Here is an 18,843-nt window from a genome sequence, read left to right on the forward strand (position 1 = left end):
TGCAAAGGTAAGTTTCAAAAAAGTATCGCTATGAGTGTTCCAATTTATACACGCACAGGTTTATTTCAAAGAATACTTATTTTTAAATGTCCCTGAAATCAAGGGATGAGTTTTGATCGGCAGACAAGTTTTATCAGTAATATAATTATCTTAATTTCATTAAGGTGCCTTAAGAACATATACTTTTGTGCCGTGATAAAAATAATTCTGAGATCAGAGCTAATAACAGATTTTTAAGCAAACTCAAGTAAACATCTTCACATATAATGGAAACTTGTCAAAAATAGATAGGAATTCTGCCCCGCATCGTACAACAGATTTCAAATGGGTCCAGGAAGGTCAGGAAGACCTCCAAGATGAGTGAAAAAAGAAGAGCATCAACCTCAATTATGAAGCAACTAGCTTAAACCCAGAAATTGTTGGAAGAATACCGTGGAATTACCAGTGACTCTAGCAACTAAGGTTGAAGTCTCACTGGCTTAGTATTTTCAATTTCATTTGAACATTTTGGCCTAGCAAGCTTCCTGCAACAACTTTTACTTCCTTTGCCAAAGTGAAACAACCATTATTATCAAAGTGACACCAACTGGATGGATCCCACAAATACTGTGTGAACATTAGCTCGCTACAAACACTGAACTTTCTGTTAGTCTTTTAGGCCAAATTGAAGATTATCTTAACGGAATGAATTCTAAAATTAGATAATTCTTGGGTTTACCAAGAAAATCTAGAGAGCAACCCAATCAAATAGTGGCTCCTGAGGGTGAGGGGATATGCTCCAGCAGAGATGTCAATTCAGAAGGCAGTGGTAACTTTATTTAGCATCTCAAAAGGTAACATTGGAGATTTCTCAAAGCTCATAGGGTAATCATTTGAGTGTAGTAGGAAGAAGTTTCCAGAAAGCTGACATGATTTGGTGGGAAAAAAAGGCTGGGAAAGTTCAACCCATGAATTTTTTCTAATTCACTTGCCCATTTTTCCAGGGTAGCAAGGGCCACTTTATGACAATATTTGTTGCTAGCGCTTACTCCCATCTACTATAGAGCCCTGAGCTGACCTCTTCAGACTTTTTTTGTTCACCAAATCCAACATTTAAAAGGAATGTAATTTTAAGTTCCTAGAACACACTCAATCTACCCAGGACTCCTTTGATAACCCACAAGCATCAAGTATTTATCTGGTCTTTTAAAGAAAAACTTTGCTGGCCGCTGACCTAGTAATTTTTGAGGATAAAATTATGCTTAAGCAAATTGAAATCTGTATTATGCTCAAATTATTTCCCAGTATATCCCTTGTTTAGGAAATCATTTGAATTTTCAATGACATGTTAGAGCAGAAGCACTTGAAATCTCTGGTGACATCTAGAGAGCAGAGTCAATCTCATAAACAGGCACATTCTTGATGGGGCACATTTTGTGTCAAAGGGATACCAACCATTTTGAGTTTTCTTTAATATGGAACAGTATATTTCTTTCATTTTTAACCAGTTTGAGGTTTTTATTTTTCAAAAAGCAAGCTTAATTTTACAATAGTTTTAGATTTTAAAAAGTTGCAATGATAGTAGTTACAGACCGTTTCTTGAATCCAGTGTCTCTTATTGGTAACATCTTACACAGTATGATACATTTACTGAAGTTCTTTTAAAAATACCCTGTCCATATAAACCTGATAAGCTATTATGCTATATTACCATAGTGCCTATTAACCACATGAGGCTGAGCACAATAAAGAGCACATCTTCCTGCGGTAGGTAGTGTTCAAACGTTTTGGTATATTGTGTTTTCATTCTCATGTGTTTAAAGGAATTTAAAAATTCCATTCTTCTTCACTTATCCAGCAGGGTATTTTTTAAACAAACAGAAATTTTATTATAAATAAAAGTAACAGGTAAAAGTCCAACAGGCAGTTTACTTATACTCAGAAAAACTGACTAAGGGACATTGTGTCTAAAACACCTTATTGTAATCTATTTACAGTTACATTTAACTAAACTTTGTTGTGTTGAAGAATGCAGCTCATGCACAGGTGTGGATGGATGATTTTTTTCAATTTTCAAGTATTCACTGAATACTACCATATCTACACATAAACGTTAAACTTGGGGGGGGGAGACTTAATAGGTAATCCCTATTTAATCTTCATTTTTTGGCCCCTTTGGAAGTGGTTGTCTAAGGAGAAGAATATATGTTTCTGGCTCATAAATCACGTAATGTACCAATCCTAGTCTTTGTTGAACACCAAGCCTCCTCCACTCCTCTTTGGATATTAGATAGGTTTTGAGTACTTGCTTGGAAAGTTCTCTGGGTAATATGACATGCTGGTATTCATAATGTTCATTCGAATATTTGCTCGAATAGTGCATTTGTTTGTGAGCCATCATGCTGGCAGCACAATGGGACAGGTATGTAAGGATGGTACAGAGTGAGACCAGCATCACAGATCTCCCTGCCAGCTAACAGCAACCACACAGCTTATCCAGCAGTTTTTAAATAGGATATTGTTCAGTTTCCATGCATTTGATATTTTCCCCCTTGATATTCTTATTGTTGACTTCTTATTTTAAAGTGTTGTAATCTGAGAAGATCTTGGTTTGTTATATCTGTGTTTTTTAAAAACTAAGCCTTGCTTTGTGTATCAGCGAATGGTTAATTTTGGTAAGATGTTCGATGGAGTAGCCTGTATATGGCTATGAAATCAAGTCGATTAATTGTGTGGTTTAGTTCTTCTGTGTCTTTGTTTTTCTAGTTGTTTTGCCCTTAAGAATTATATATACAATATATTATATGTAATATATGTATATATGGTTCATTGGAGTCTTGTGTTATTATATTGCCTACTTCTTCAACCCTAGGAACGTTTGAGTAATGTATTCTGAAGATTTTCGTTGGATGCATAGGTAGGCATTTTGGTCATGTCTTCCTATTGTTCCTTTGGTCATTATGTGTAGTGTCCTTTTTTGTCTTCATGGACATTGCTTCGAAGTTTATATAAGATTAGTATTGCTTCTCCTACTTTAAAAAAAAAGGTCACTAAATTGACCCCCCCCATACTTAGATTTTTTTTAGTCTATCCTATAATACTCTTTCCCTTTGCTCATGTTAAGACCAGTCCATTAGTCCATTCTCAAGCCTATTGCTTAATCTCCTCTTGTTGCTTTCCCACCTTGGGTAACCTTCAAAGCCTATTTCCTTTGGTATGAAAAACGCGATCTTTATGCTTTCTTTTTAACAATGGTTTCATACAGTTTTCATATTTTTGCGGGTTAATTTCACTCAGCATAATGCTCTGCACTTTTATCCATGCTTTGAGGTACTTTACAGAGATAAATATCTTCTGTAATATTTTCCAGATTTAACTGAAGGCGGTGATTTTATCTATTTTCAGTAAAAGTTGAGCTCCATTGAACGTGCCTTGAGGACATTTGTGAATTCCTATATATCTCAGTTCACATAATTGGTACATGAAGTAGCAGAACTACCACCTAATATAAAAATATTTCAGGCTTAGACTATTGAAAATGGATAGATCCTCTGATACTATATCTATTTCTTACTCAATAACTCATTATGTTATATTTTGTACTTACTACATTAAATTTATTTAATAAAAAGCTACTCAACAATTTTACACATTAATATATGTCAGTTGGTAATGTGTACTGCAATGTAATGTTGTCTATAATTGTATGGTTTTCAAACTAGCAGGGCCATTACTCTCAGCTGTTTGGCAATTCTGTACTGCTATAATTTGACAGTTTTCTAATGGTGTGGCCATCCTCTATTTTGTGAACTGATGTGATCACTTTTTACTTTTGCATGGCAACTGTTTTTTTTAACTTAACTATGTGGATAAGTGAGGAATGTGTATATAAATTACCTCAAAGTGTTTGGTTCTATCTAAGAAATTTTCATGGTTCTTCTACCCCATGCGTTACCATATTAATATATTTGCAGCAAAGTTAATTGCATATCTATAGATATCCTCTGTCAACCTATATATGAGGAAGTTTCAAAAAGTTTATGAAAAATTCTATTATCTTTTGATTCAACTTTTCCAAGAACTTTTTGAAGCCTCTGGTCTATTTATTGTCAGACTCACACTCTGCCTCCCATACCTGTTCAGCTTGCATGCCTATTCATGCAGCATAATCCACTGTTTTAGGACTGTGTATATAGCAATGTATACCTTGGCTGCTTTTAACTCTTACAAACCTCTAGTGTTTTCTCCTACTCTCATCATTTTTTTTTGACTCCTCTCTTTCATATTGCTTCCCTCTTACCCAAGTTAACATCTGTCTACCTTCTAGCTAGTAATTTACCCCACTTGTACCAATTGTGTTAGACAGGGTTCTCTAGAGAAACAAAACCAGGACATGTATGATTATGTGTGTGTATGTGTGTATACAGCATGAAGGAATATAACAGCTAATTAGTTCACACAGAGTACAGAGGACTCTGTTCAACTAACTTCTGTGGAACAGTTAATATACTGGAAGTTCTTCAACTCACGAGGGCTGTTGTGTCCAAAGTCAAGGAAGCAGACAACTGAGTCTTCCATAGAGTATTGCAGTCAGTCCGCCCACAGCAGCGGACAGCAGGGCAGGTCACCAACAGCCGCCCAGGAGCTTAGCGAAGCAGCCTGGGTGGGATATTGAACTCAAGCAATGCAAGACGACTGGATCTGCCAGCTTTAAGCTCGAGATGTATACACCAGCAGCTCTAGCGATGATCCATGGGCTGGTTGTCCCACAGGTAGGGTAGTTCACAAGTTGAGGCAGAGAACTAGCTAAAGCAGCCGCATGCTGGTCTGATCACCAGAGAGCAAGAGAGAGGGGTGGGTCTTGCTGAGCCCTCCAATCAAACTTTATTAATTCCACATGTTCCTATAGGCCAGGTTGGCACAGTAAACCTACCTATCATACTGGGTTAGAAGTATGGTAAGGGTCAGTTGGGTTGGTTGGTTTCACAATCTCCACTACGTTGTTTGTATACTGGATGTTTACCTTCTAAGAACTTTTTGAATATGTTTATAGTTATTATTGAGGTAATGTTTTCATCAATGAAACAGATTTACTGGGATTACTACTCTATTTATATTTGTTCAAATTGATGTGTTTATGAATTTTGAGATTAGAAGGCTTAAAAGAAAATGAATTTGGATATATATTTGTCTCATTAAGTGGATGAGTCAGCATAAATGGTAGGAAGTAAATATAAGTGGTAATTTGAGGAGATTAAAATATGTCAAGATGACTCATCCCATAGACAGTATTAATGCTAAGGTGAGACCAAAGGACATGTGGTGAGATGTGTGTCATTGTCGTTTTGATATGCATCTCTCTAATGTTTAATGATCTGGAGCATTTCCTCTCCTGTTTTGTTGGCTGCCTGAATATCTTCTTTTGTGAGATATCAGTTCGAATGTGATTTAAGAGGGTTCCAGGCTCTTCACAACCTTGACAGCACTGGGTGTTTTTACTTTTTGACTTTGCCAGATTGAGATGATACCTGATTGTTGTTTTGATTTACTCTCTCTCAAATGGCTAATAATTGTGAGAAATGGCTAATAATTGTGAGCATTGCTTCTGTTTGTTGGCTGCCTGAATGTTGCCTTTCGTCAAGTGTTTCTCCTTTGTCCACTCCTAGAGCATTTTGTTTGTATAAGCACATCATTCTAATTGTATTTGTATAAGTTTCACAATACTTAAAACAGCAACGACAAAAATACTACCACCTGCCATTTAAATAGAAAGAGTTCACGTCAGCTAATTTTCATGATCTATGTAGCATTCATTGGTCTAGGAGCAGGATATTTATAGTATATGTTCTCTAGGATGTTTAGTTATACCGTGTTATATGCTTTAGTATCTATAACTTCCTACTGAAGTAGTAGATTCATATAAATAAGTATTAATGAGTTAGTAAGGATAAATAATACTGAATTAAATAGCATGGTTAGTAGTAGTCTAAATTACATTGGTACAGCTTTAATGAGAATAATTTGCTACAACAGACCAAAGAATTCTAAAAATTAGTAAAAGAAGATGGTGACCTACCTTTATTCAGATTATTAGAACTTTGTGTCAACAAGAAATAAAAACTTTCAACATACAGATTAAAAATCAAATCAAACTCACTGCCATTGAGGCTATAACTGCCCTGTGAGTTTCTGAGACTTTATCTTTTTATAGGAGTAGAAAACCTCATCTTTCTCCAATGGAGCAGCCGATGGTTTCAAACTGCTGACCTTGCTAGGCCATCAGGGCATATTTGGTAACAAATTAGATCATGCAGCTCACTTTTTTTCCTTATGTGAGGGAACTTTGATCAATTAAAGGTATTTGGTCAAAAACATTAAAATGCTTGGATAAATTGTATATAAACCCATATAATTAGACAAATGTTATTAGACACGTAAGTTAACTGCTACTTATGCCTGTTTTCCTAGTTAGAAATTGTGAAAAAATAGCATATGCTTTATATACTTTATGCGAAGATGGAGTGATTGGACATACAAAGTGTTTAGTACCATTTCTGGTCTGTAGTAAGCTCGAATTATTGCTCTTGGCATCACCATCACTGCCATCTCCTTGAAGTCTGTTTCTAAGTAAGTGAGACAGTGGGCATTGCTGAAAGCACAATGTACATAGATCTTTAGCCTGCAGTCAATTCTACTAATATTTGAACCACTGTGTGTATTGTGAATTTAAGGGAAATGGGTGTCTAGTGGTATATAAGGAGACATTTTCCTATACTCAAAAACCTCATGTCAAAATAAAGCAGAAAAGTAAAACTGAAGTGGAAAAACAGTATAGACCTTTGGTGATGTAGCAGGGACCTCCATCAAGGGGTTGTGGGTCTGTAAAGTGGCTCAGGTCTGGGAATTGATTGAGTGATCGTGACTGTCTATACTGCTGTTCACCTGATCTAGCATTCTTCTGCCTGGATAGATCACGTAAATAATTAGTAGGTTTCCCATGTATTTCATTCCTAGGGACACCATGGCTAAGTCGCCAATGCCGTAGACAGGTTACTTTGATTACTATGGGAACCTTGCTTTCTATGATAACCACGTCCACTCTGTTGATTCAGTGCTGACACCTGCCCTCTACACCACAGGGCCCAATCAGCCCTATTGTGGGCAAATGTCGGAGTTCGTTTAGGACAGTTCCCACTATTAATCCTGGTGCACATAAGATAGAAATTACAGGAGTCTTCAGAGATGCTGGGGCCCACTTCACAAACTTTTTCCTTATGGTTATGGTGAAGGGTATGTCCTCAGGACACCCCCTTTTGGGGTCTATGGGAATATCCTGATAGTTCCATTGCAACATACCAATTTCCCTAAGCTTTTGGATGCCTTCTATAGGGTACCAAGGTATGTCAGGGTACCTCAAGTTGGTCTAATCTAGGCCATCTGGCAGTCCATAATTCAGTGAACCAACCAAATAAAAAATTAAATCTCTCCTAGCCTCTCTCGCAGAGACATTGAAAGAAGAGTCTGTGCTTAGGGGGTCCCATATCCAGAAATTCAGATTGGTCTCATATTACATTTCTTGCACCAGTATCCCACACCCTTAGTAACCATTCCCAGGGATATTTCTCAAGCTCCTGTTTGTACGTATTCGAAAACTCGAGTAGATCTTTGTGAGTATAGCATGCTTCTTCTTGGGCAATCATCTCGACCTCACCTTTAGGAACTTTCTGAGCCTTAATTTTAGTTACACGTCTAGAGAAGATAATGGGTGGTGAAGATGTTTTCCAGGTGCTCTCAGCAATAGCGTGTAAGGCATGTCCCTCAGTGCTACTGATACAACCCCACCTGGCATTTCACCGTGAACAGTTTGGCTAATCTGCTCAGGTGTGGGTTGTTCTATTGACAGTGGATTAATATCTTCAGCTCGGAGGGGTGGATCTATTGACTGGGGTGGCTCAATTGTTTCTAGGGTCTCAATATCCTCTTCTGGATCATCAACCTATATGTTCCCATCCCATTTTTCAGGGTCCCAACTTTTTCCTATCAATGCCTCACTTTGGTATCAGACATTGCTCTAGATCTGCAATTCAGCTGACGTTGTAATTCAGCCAATCGCATAATGAGACTCTGGACCGGGTTCTCAGCAAAGTCAGCTCTATTATTAGAGGAGAGAAGGCTCTCCTTTGTAGCACAGGTGGAAGCTTTTACATCTGTAAGTCGGCGCCCGAGGCATACTTCTGAGGCCCTGAGACCATCCTTCTCCTTAATCACACTTTTCACTGTAAGGAGGACCAGCCAACTTGCTTTCCTATACTTGCCATCTTGATAAAACTGCTGGAAAATATCAAACATACGATCACCCAGAGCCTCTTCTTTGACCAGCACCTCATCTATTGGTGGTGATACTGCAGATATTAGCTTTGCTACTTCACACCCTGGATTAGTAACGGTGACTTTCTTATCCATGCCTTTAGGTGTAGAAATAGCATTATCAGCACTGTTAAGACGAATCAGGCTGCAGAGCCAATTAAGAAGCCCATATTTATGACTTTATTTCTCTAGAAACACTCTTGGTACCAAATGTGTTAGACAGGGTTCTCTAGAGAAACAAAACCAGGATACTAAAAATCATATGTATATTTATATATATAGATAGCTAACATAAAAAATAAACAGTTAATTAATCTATAAAGCAGTACAAGTGGCTCAGTGCAAATCACTTCTGTGAGACAGCTAGTACACTGGCAGTCCTTCAAGTCTTGAGGGCTACTGGGTAATCCTCCGTAGGGAAATTAAGGCTATCCAGCCACAGGCAGCAAACAGCAAGGCAGGTCACCAATGGTCAGCCAGATGACAGGGTCCGACAGTCCCCATTTCAAAATGTACATTCCAGTAACGTGGCAAAGCAGGTTTTGATGGAACCTCAAATTATGGCGACACAGTCCATGGGTTAGGTGTCCCACAGGTAGTGTAGCTTGCAAATGGAGGCACAGAACAAGCAAGGGAGCCGCACACTGGTTCAGTGATCAAAGATCACCCTTCAACTAATCTCACATGTGTTCATTGGCCATGTTTGCACAACAACCCTACCTACCACAGAAGCAGACAGACTTGTTTAAGAATGATTTAAATGAGTTTAATCAGAAGTGATTTGGAAAGTATAGCAAAGAAGAGGGAGGGAGTGCTGCTTTGGATTTAAGAATAAGTTGAACATTTACAGCAATAGCGACATTATAGTTATTTCTTTGCATGTAACTTGAAGACTATATGTTATTGCTTGCTCTCCAATAAATTTTGACTGATAGTGTTCCCATGTGACATAGTAAAAGTGTCCCATAGGGTTTCCTGGGCAGACATCTTTATGGGAGCCTATTGCTAAGTCTCCTGTGAAGCAACTGATGGGTTTGAATTGCTAACCTTTTCTTAGCAGGCCAAACTAACTGCATCATCAAGGTTGTTATAAATTGTGTGGCCTTGGTTATGCCTTAGTTTCCTTGTGTATAAGGCCGAGACAGTGTTGTTTTATGTCACTGGATTCTTGTGAATATTACATGAGAATTAAATTAAGATAATACAGGAAAATTTATCATATAGTTCTCTGTTAGAAAAAGGAAACAAAACCAAACCCAACCTTGGGGTCAATTGTGATTCATGACAATAACATGAGTCAGCGTACAACTCTGTTTCATAGTGTTTGCAGTGGTTGATGTTTTGGAAAAAGATAACAGACCTTTATCTTTAAAGGCATCTCTGGCTGAATTTAGGCTTTTGTTAGCAACTTGGTTGAGCATTTTATGTAGAACTTAGTTTTCTAGGTGACTTTGCAATAGATGATTGTCAAGGTTTCATTGGACTTGGAATCACTGTAAATGCTCAGAGTTGTTGGAAGCTCTGTGCTTTTTGACACAGATATTCTCTGACTCTTCTTTCTTTGAATGGTGAGCAGCCACTGACCAAATTCTTCTTTCATATCATACGTATCAGCACCATATATTCAGTTTGGCAAATGTTCCTTATTTCAGAGATGGTAGAGGGCCAGTGAAAAAGAGGAAGACCCTTGGCAAGGGAACTGACACAGTGGCTCCAGCCATGGGCTCAAACATAAGAACAATTGTGAGGATGGCACAGGCCCTAACAACAATAGCAGCAGCAGCAGCAGCAGCAGCAGCAGCAGCAGCAGCTAAAAACAAAACAAAACAAAACAAAAACCTGTGTTTATGTGAGAATTACCCTCATGTTGATTCACAGCCAAGGTTCATGGATTTGAGTGTCTTGTCATCTTTGTGTTATTTCTGGAATGTTTTGAGGAAGGGTACTGATCCTCATACTAATTTCCCCATCTTTTCTACTTAATTACTTGCTATGCTTGTCTAATTTATGAAAATGTTAGCTTCTTAACTAGCTTATGTAATAAAATATTTGTTGGGAACATTCTTTGAGACCATTGATTTTTTTTTTCCCCTCAAATGATTTTATCATACAGTAAAATCTGGAACCTGTGTAAAGCATTTAAGAATAGAGGAAAGTTGTATGTCCCTTGCCTTTAAGGAACCTCTAGCCTTATTTGTTACAAGACAGAATGGTTTGTCCTTTTAACACTACATGGTACTTTCAATAATCTTCGCCAACACCACAATTCAAATGCATCTTTTCTTCAGTGTTCATAGGTGGATAGATTTTTAAAAATTATTTTTTTAAAAGCACTTTATTGGGGCTCATATAATTCTTATCACAATCCATACATATGTCAATTGTGTAAAGCACACTTACACATTCATTGTCTCAACATTCTGAAACATTTGTTTTCCGCTTGGGCTCTTGGATTCAGCTCCTCATTTTCATTTTTCGCTCCTCCCTCATGAACCCTTGATAATTTATAAATTACTATTTTATCATATCTTATACTTCCGGACATCTCCCTTCACCCACTTTTCTGTTGTCCATCCCTAGGGAGGAAGTTATATGTAGATCCTTGTAGTCGGTTCCTCCTTTCTACCCCACCCTTCTCTCCTCCCTCCCGGTATCACCATTCTCACTACTGGTCCTGAGGGGTTCATCTGTCCTGGATTCCCGGTGTTTCCAGTTCCTATCCTTACCACTGTATATCCTCTGGTCTAACCAGGTTGGTAAGATAGAATTGGGATTATGATAGTGGGGGTAGGGGTGGGTGGGAAGAGTTTAAGAACTAGTGTAAAGTTGTGTGTTCCATCGATGCTACGCACCCCGAGTGACTCATCTCTTCCCCACTACCCCTCTGCAAGGGATGTCTAGTTGTCTACAGATGGGCATTGGGTCCCCATCCCACACACCCCCTCATTCACAATGATAAGATTTTTGTTCTTTGGTGCTTGATACCCGGTTCCCTCAATCCCTCATGATCACATATGCTGGTATGCTTCTTCCATGTGTGCTTTGTTGCTTCTGGGCTAGATGGCCGCTTGTTTACCTTTAAGCCTTTAAGACCCCAGATGCTATATCTCTCGATAGCCGGGCACCATCAGCCTTCTTCACCACCCTTACTTATGCACACATTTGTCTTCAATGATCATGTCGGGGAGGTGGGTATCATGGAATGACCATTTAGTTGAGCAAAGTGTTCTTGTATTGAGGGAGTATGTGAGTGGAGGCACAGTGCCCACCTGCTACCCTACTACTAAACCTATAAATATATGCACATAGATATATTTTCCCCAAAATCATAAATATATTTACATATGTACGTGCCTGTATTTAGGCCTCTATGTGTTCTCTTTGTCTCCTACTTCTTTCCTCTTATTTCCTTTTGCTTTCCTCTTGTCCCACTTCCATACTCTGCCTTCATTTGATTTCAGTAATTCCTCTCAGTTACTGCCCTTGATCATTTCCTACTAGTCCTCCCACCCCCTCCTTGCCACTGGTTTTGAATCACTCCTTGTTTCCTTATCCCTGGGTTGGTTAACACCTCTTCTCTTCCTAGACCTCCCACTCTCTCATGTCCCCCTGGAACCAGAGGTCCCATTGTTTTCTTCTCCACATTGTTTATCCAGCCTATCTTATCTAGATAGACCTGCAGAGATAATAATATGCACATAAAATTGCGAATGGCCTCCACAGCACCAAACAGAGTAGCACATAAAAACAAGATGATGACAGCAGCAGCAACAACAAACTAACAAACAAGCCTCTGACACAAAATCTAAAGAAGATAAAAAGGAAAAAGCAAGGAAGAAAGAAAAGCCTGTTAATAGTACAAGGTCTTTTTGTTGACCTTTAGGAGTGTTTTCTGGACAAGTCTGATGGGGTGCCACACCCTGGCCCCAAAGTCTATTTTTGATACTTCCTCAGGACTGCCTTGCTTTGTTCCCCCCACCATTATATTGCATGCCTTTAGTGTTTTACCTCAGTGTGGTGGAGTCTGTTCGGTGACACATCCCACACTGTGTCTCCAGTGCTGTCCCATGTAGGGCCATGGGTCATTGTAGGATGTCGCATCTCTCAGTGGGACAGGCCATATGATCCTCTCCTCTGAGAATTGGCTACTCCAAGCAGGGCTATTGTCCACTGAGCTTGGTGGGCCATGGTGTGCTCCTCTCCCTTCCTCTACCTTCATTTGCTTCAGCTTCCTAATGCATATAGTAGGTCAGTTCCCTTCCCCCACCAGATGGTCTATTTTCATTTTCTGTGGTACTCCTTCCATGGTGGGAGTCAGGGTGATTCTCGTTGGGGCCAGGCATATAGTCCAGTCTTTTTATGGATTCTTCCATGCGTTAAGTTTCCCTCATGGTTTGGAGCTTCATGGTGGGGTCTGTATGCACATTCAAGTCTTGTGGGGACACAACCAATACTCTTTCCCTTGGTGGATTAGTGCCTTGTTCCCCCCCATGTCATCATTTCATTTTATCCCTCCTCCTGCTCCCCCTTCCCCTTCTTAATGTTGGACTCACATGTGCCTCCCTGGGTGTGGTCTGCCCTCCCCCCAATTACCTATGCTTCCACCCCTTTATTGTGAGATAAGGGTCTATTCTATTCCTGCTGTGCTGATTGTACTTACCTCAGGGGACTCATGTTATACCTGTCCTTTTGAGATTGGCTTACCTCGCTTAACATGATTCCTTCCAAGTCTTCCCATGAAACGACATGTTTCATGTGATCATGCTTTTTAGTGCTGCATTGTATGTGCCAGAGTTTACTAATCCACTCGTCTATCGATGGAAACTTAGACTGTTTCCAAGTCTTTGTGATTGTGAATTGTGCCGCAGTAAACATTGGAGTGCAGATGACTGCACATGTTTTATTTGTTACCTCCTCTGGGTATATACCCAATAGAGGGATGACTCGGTCATAAGGTAGGTCAATTTCCATTTTTCTTTAAGTATCTCCAGATTGCTTTCTACAGTGGCTGTACAAATCTACACGACCACCAGCAGTGGAGGAAGATTCCTGCTTCACCACAGCCCCTCCAACACTTGTTGCTCTCTGATTTGCTGATGTGCGTTAGCCTCAGGGGTGTTAGGTGGTATCTCATGGTTGTTTTGATTTGCATTTCTCCTATGGCTAATGACTGGGAACACTTTCTCATATGCTTGTTGGCCAGATGGGTCTCCTCCCTGGTGAAAGTTCTTTTCTGTTCTTTTGCCCACTTCCTTAGGGGGTTAACTGTTTTCTTCTTTTTGCAGGTCATGAGGGTGTTAGAGATTTTAGCAATGAGCCCTTTGTCAGATGGGTCATTACTAAAAATTCTCTCCCAGTCTGTCTTGTCTTGTCACCCGTTTGGTGAAGTCTGTCGAGGTGCACAGGTGGTTTGTTCTTTTTAAATTCTGTTGGTCAATTTCCAGCTCACCTGTGTGTGTACCCTTCCTTATTGCAGTGAGCCTGTGAATTCCCTCAACAGTGCTCTTAGGTTTGTCCCTGATGGTCCTGATGGTTTGCGGTTTAACTTCTAGGTCTGTGATCCACCTTGAGTGTATTCTTGTGCATGGGGTGAGGTAAATGTCTTGTTTCATTTTTCTCTATGTGGATATCCATTGTTTCCAGCAACACTTGTTAAAAATGGTATCCCCTTCCCACTTGATGGTTTGGGAACCCTTGTCGAAGATCAGTTGTTTATATGTTGATAGTTTTATTCCTTGGCTTTTTATTCTTTTCCACTGGTCTGAGTGTGTGTCATTGTGCTAGTGCCACGCAGTTTTGACCCTTGGTGCTGTGTAATAGGCATTGAAACCGGGTAAAGCGAGTCCTCCAACTGTGTCCTTCTTGAGGTGTTCTTTGCTAATTCTGGGTTTCTTCCCTTTCCATATGAAATTGGTGGTCAGTTTTTCCAGTTCTTTGAATCAGAATAGCATTGAACTTGTAAAGTGCTTTAGGTAAGATTGCCATCTTTAGTATGTTAAGCTTTCCAGTCCAGGAACAGGGGATATTCTTCCATTTGTAAGGGGGTCGCTTTTGGTTTCCTTTAGTAGGGTTTTATAGTTTTCATTGTATAGATCATTAGTTTTTTTTGTTTGTTGTTAAATATATCCCAAGGTATTTCAGTTTGTTCTTAGATACTGTGATGGGTACTTCCTTCTTAATCCCCTCTTCCATGGTCCTCTCCGATGTGTATAGAAAACCTACCAATTTCTGTTTGTTGATCTTGTATCCTGCCACTCTTCCATATTCCTCTATTGCTATAAGTACTCCTGTTGTGGAGCTTTTGGGGTTTTCAATGTATAGGATCATGTCATCTTAAAATAGCGATAGTTTCATCTCCTCTTCTCCCTTTTGGATCCCTTTAATGTCCTTCCACTGTCTTATGTTTTTTGCCAGAACCTACAGAACAATACTGAATAGAAGTGGAGACAGGGCATCCTTGTTTGTACCTTTTTTCAGTGGGATTGTTTTTGTCTTTTCTCCATTAACTATGATGTTGACTGTTGGCTTTTTGTAGATAGCTTGTATCAGCTTGAGGAATTTACCTTCCAGTCCTATCTTTGTGAGTGTCTTAATTAGGAATGGGTGTTGGATATTGTCAAATGCTTTTTCTGCATCTTTGATATTATCATATTTTATCCTTTTTCTTCTCGATGTGGTCTATAATATTGATGGATTTTCAGATTTTAAACCATCCTTGCATCCCTGGGATGAATCCTACCTTGTCGTGGTGGATATCTTTTATATACTTTTGTATTCTATTGGCAAATATTTTGTTAAGGATTTTTGCATGTATTTTCATTAGAGATATTGATCTGTAATTATCTATACCTGTGGGTTCTTTGCCCCGTTTGGATATCAAAGCTTTGTAGAATGAGTGGGAGTTTGCCATCCTTTTCTATTCTATGGAATACTTTGTGGATGATCAGTATCTACTCTTCCCTGCATACTTGGTAGAATTCTGCAGTGAGGTCATCTGGCCTGGGGGATTGTTTTTGTTGGTAGCTTCTGGAGGACCCTCTCTATTTCATCTTTTGCTATGGGCTTGTTGAGGTTCTTGACCTTTGTCTGTGATAATCTAGGGAGGGAATGTTTTCCCAAGTATTTATCCATGTTTTCCATGTGTCTGAATTTATTAGAATACAGACCTTCATTGCACTTTGTGATTTTACTTTTTATCCCATTGGTGTCTGTTGTAATTGCCCTGTTCCATTCCTCATCCTGGCTATTGATGTTTACACCTTTCTATCCTTGGTCAGATTTGCCAGCGGTGTATGTATTTTGTTGATCCTTTCATAGAACCAGCTTTTGCATCGTTCTCTTGTCTTTCCACTGGTTTAACTCTGCCCTGGTTTTTATTATTTATTTTCTCTTGCTATTGGAGGGTTGTTCTGCTGACTCTGCTCTAGTTGTTGGAGGTTTTGTTTGAACATATGTCATAAGCCTCTCTTCTTTTTCATATATGCATTTAATGATATCAAGCTACCTCTGGTAACTACCTTCCCAGTATCCCATACGTTTTGATATGCTGTATTCTCATTGTCGTTAGTTTCTAGAATATTCCTAATATCCTCTAATTTGGGCCTATACCCATTCATGTCACAGGAGATTGCTGTTCATCCACCAAATGGTTGCCCTTGTTTTTATGGACATCCTTGTATTAATCTCTAGCTTTATAGCATGGTGATCTGAGAAAGACGTCTGAATAATATCTAAGTATTTGAATTTACTCAAATTTGATTGTGTCCCAGCATGTGGTCTATTCTTGGAAATGATCCATGTGGGCTTGAGAAGAATGTGATTTTTTTTTTCATTTGGATGGCAAGCTCTATAATTGTGTTTCAGTCCCCGCTGCCTAATTAAATTGATTAGCTCTATAACCTGTTTGCTGAGCTTCTTTCCCAATGATCTGTCATTCTCTGATAGCAGAGGGTTAAAGTCACCTACTATGATTGTTGTATCTGTGCTTTCCTTTTTCATTTTTTTAATAGTTTGACGAAATTCATTGCACCATTATTGCATGCCTAAATATTCAATTTGCTAACTGGTTCTTGGTTAACTGAGCCTTTGAGCATTATGTAGTGTCCCTCCTTGTCTCATTTTATGGTGCGAACCTTGAGGTTCATTTTGTCGGAGATTAAGATAGCCACCCCTGCATTTTGTTAGTTGCCATTGCTTGGTATACTTTCCGCCAGCCTTTTATTCTTAGCATGGTTTTGTCTGTACTTTAAAGATGTGTCTCTTGCAGGCAACGGATTGATTGATTCTGAGCCTGTCCTCCATCCTTTTTCTTTTAATGTATGAATTGAGTCCACTGAAATTCAGAGTTATTATCAAATCTGTGGATTCATAGATGTCATACTCTGGCTTTTGTTGGGTGGTTTCCTATCTCCCTTCATATCAGTGTTCTGTGTTTGAGTGGAGAGTTTCTATCTTGTCTTCTTTCCCCTCTAAGACCTTGTTGTCCTGGTAATTGTTGCTGGGGTGTTGGCTTCTAGATGGAGATGGGCTTTATGGTGGTTTCCTGTTTGTTCTTGGTGGAGGTTGATCCTCTGGTCATAATAAGTCAGCTAGTATCTTCCACCGAGTCGGGTGTCTTGTAGCACATTCTTTAGTCTTTCCTTGTCCTGGAAGACCTTATCTCACCATCTTTCTTACTGGATTACTTGGCGGTGTAAAGAATCCTGGGGGGGGGTGTTTTTTCCCCCCAGCTCTTGAAAGATATCCCTTCACTCTCTCCTCCTCTTCATGGTATCTGCTGATAGGTCTCAGCATACTATCACCTGTGCTCCTTTGTATATTACTGTCTTCCTTTCTCTTGCTGTTCTTAAAATATTCTTTTTACTTGAAGTTGGATATTTTCACTATTATATGTCTTGACATGTTCTTCTTGGGGTCTAGTCTAGGTGGTGTCCTTTCAGCTTCCTTTATGAGCACTTGGTTCTCCCTTATTAGGGTGGGAAAGTTTTCTTCCAGAAATTCCTTTGCTATCTTGACTGTTGACTTGTGTGTTGTGTTGTGCTCTGGTAAACCAATTATTTGAATATTATTCCTCTTCATAGCATCTGTCATTGAACTCAGGTTTATCTTCTGCTTATTTAATTATCATATCTGTCTGTCTTTCCTGCTTTCTTAGGTCTGTTTGAATGCCCTCGAGATCACTGATACGGTTCTCTGCCTCCTCAAACCTAATCCTAAATTCTGTTACCTTGTGTGTGGCTTCTGCTACCTCTTCTGTTAGCTCCTGTAGTTCCCTTTGTTGTGTGGACTTCATCCCCTCTATTGTGAACTTCATCTCCGCTATCATTTCATCCTTATTCTGGGTTAGTTCCCTCAGCTCCTGTTTTACCGCTAGCAGACTTCTGAAGATTTCCTTCTGTGACAGATCTGTATCTGATTCTTCTATCAGTGTCGTTAGCTCTGCTACTGCGTTTTCTCTCTCTGCTTTTTTATGTTGGGAGTGATGTGGTCTGTTGATTTTTCCTCAATTCTTTCATATGCCCCATGTTTCTGGGAGACCAGGGGGCCCTTATCTATTTTACTCTTAAGGATGCTTTCTGGGGGCTGCCAATGACCTACTATAGATATTCTCTGATGGCTTAGTGGTCAACAATGGTGATAAGTTTCAGTGACTAGCTTGGGGGCTGTAACCGCAGTGAGTGCCCCTAGGCTGCTTTGATCTGGTCGTTCAGGGCACCCTTAGCAGCCCCTTATTTTGTTTAATAAAATAATGTTTAGAAAAAAATTTTTTTTTAAAGTTTGGGAGGAAAAAAAAGAGAGGTTATAAAGGAAAACCTATAGAACAGGAGAAAAAGGAAGTAATAATAACAATAAAAAGGATGAATAAACTAGAAAAAAAGAGAAAAGAAAACAAAGAGAAGAAAAGAGAAAACAAGAAAAACCAGCAAAAAAAGTTTTTCCTCTCCTTTTCCCTCCAATTTGTAGAGATGCCTAAAAGAAGACGGAATTTAGGGAGACCTCGCTGCCATGGGAAGTGGTGCTGTTCTTGCTGTGTGACCAGGCTTTGTGAGGGGGAAATGCTCTTCAGATCGAGTATGCACTCCCCATGGTCCCTACAGGCCTGTAGAGTTAAGCCGGTAGGCAATGGCTATATCGGCGGGAGATGCTCTTCAGCAGGGAGCCTCTTGCACTGGCCGGAAGAGACTGGGGCTGCAAGGGGTACTATGGGAGATGTGGGCCACAGTAGCCGCCTCCTGTGCTTGCAGGAAAAGACTGGAGCGGACAGGCTTAGAAGCTGGCACTGGGCATCCCACTGGGCACCCCAGTGGCATTGGCTGGCCACAACAGATAGGCTCCGGCGGGGAACCTCTGAGCCATATTGTTAGGCTCCTTAGCAGGTGGAACCCTTATCTTTTGAGCCGCCTGCCCTGTGAATGGCCCAGGGCTCCACATTGGTGCGGGCGGAGGTGGGAATGGACAGCGGCAGCTCCAGTGGGAAATAGAGGCAATGGCGCCTAC

At 39.8% G+C, this 18,843-nt stretch overlaps 1 protein-coding gene and 1 pseudogene across 2 annotated transcripts in view; one reads left to right on the forward strand and one right to left on the reverse strand.

Moving 5' to 3' along the window:
- ARHGAP32 (Rho GTPase activating protein 32) overlaps positions 1–18,843 on the forward strand; it is a 297,599-nt gene that overhangs the window by 82,751 nt on the left and 196,005 nt on the right. The window lies entirely within an intron of this gene.
- Positions 2,132–2,377, reverse strand: LOC142422693 (cyclin-dependent kinases regulatory subunit 2 pseudogene; annotated as a pseudogene).

The sequence above is a fragment of the Tenrec ecaudatus genome, chromosome 12 (assembly GCF_050624435.1).
Source record: "Tenrec ecaudatus isolate mTenEca1 chromosome 12, mTenEca1.hap1, whole genome shotgun sequence".
NCBI lineage: Eukaryota > Metazoa > Chordata > Mammalia > Afrosoricida > Tenrecidae > Tenrec > Tenrec ecaudatus.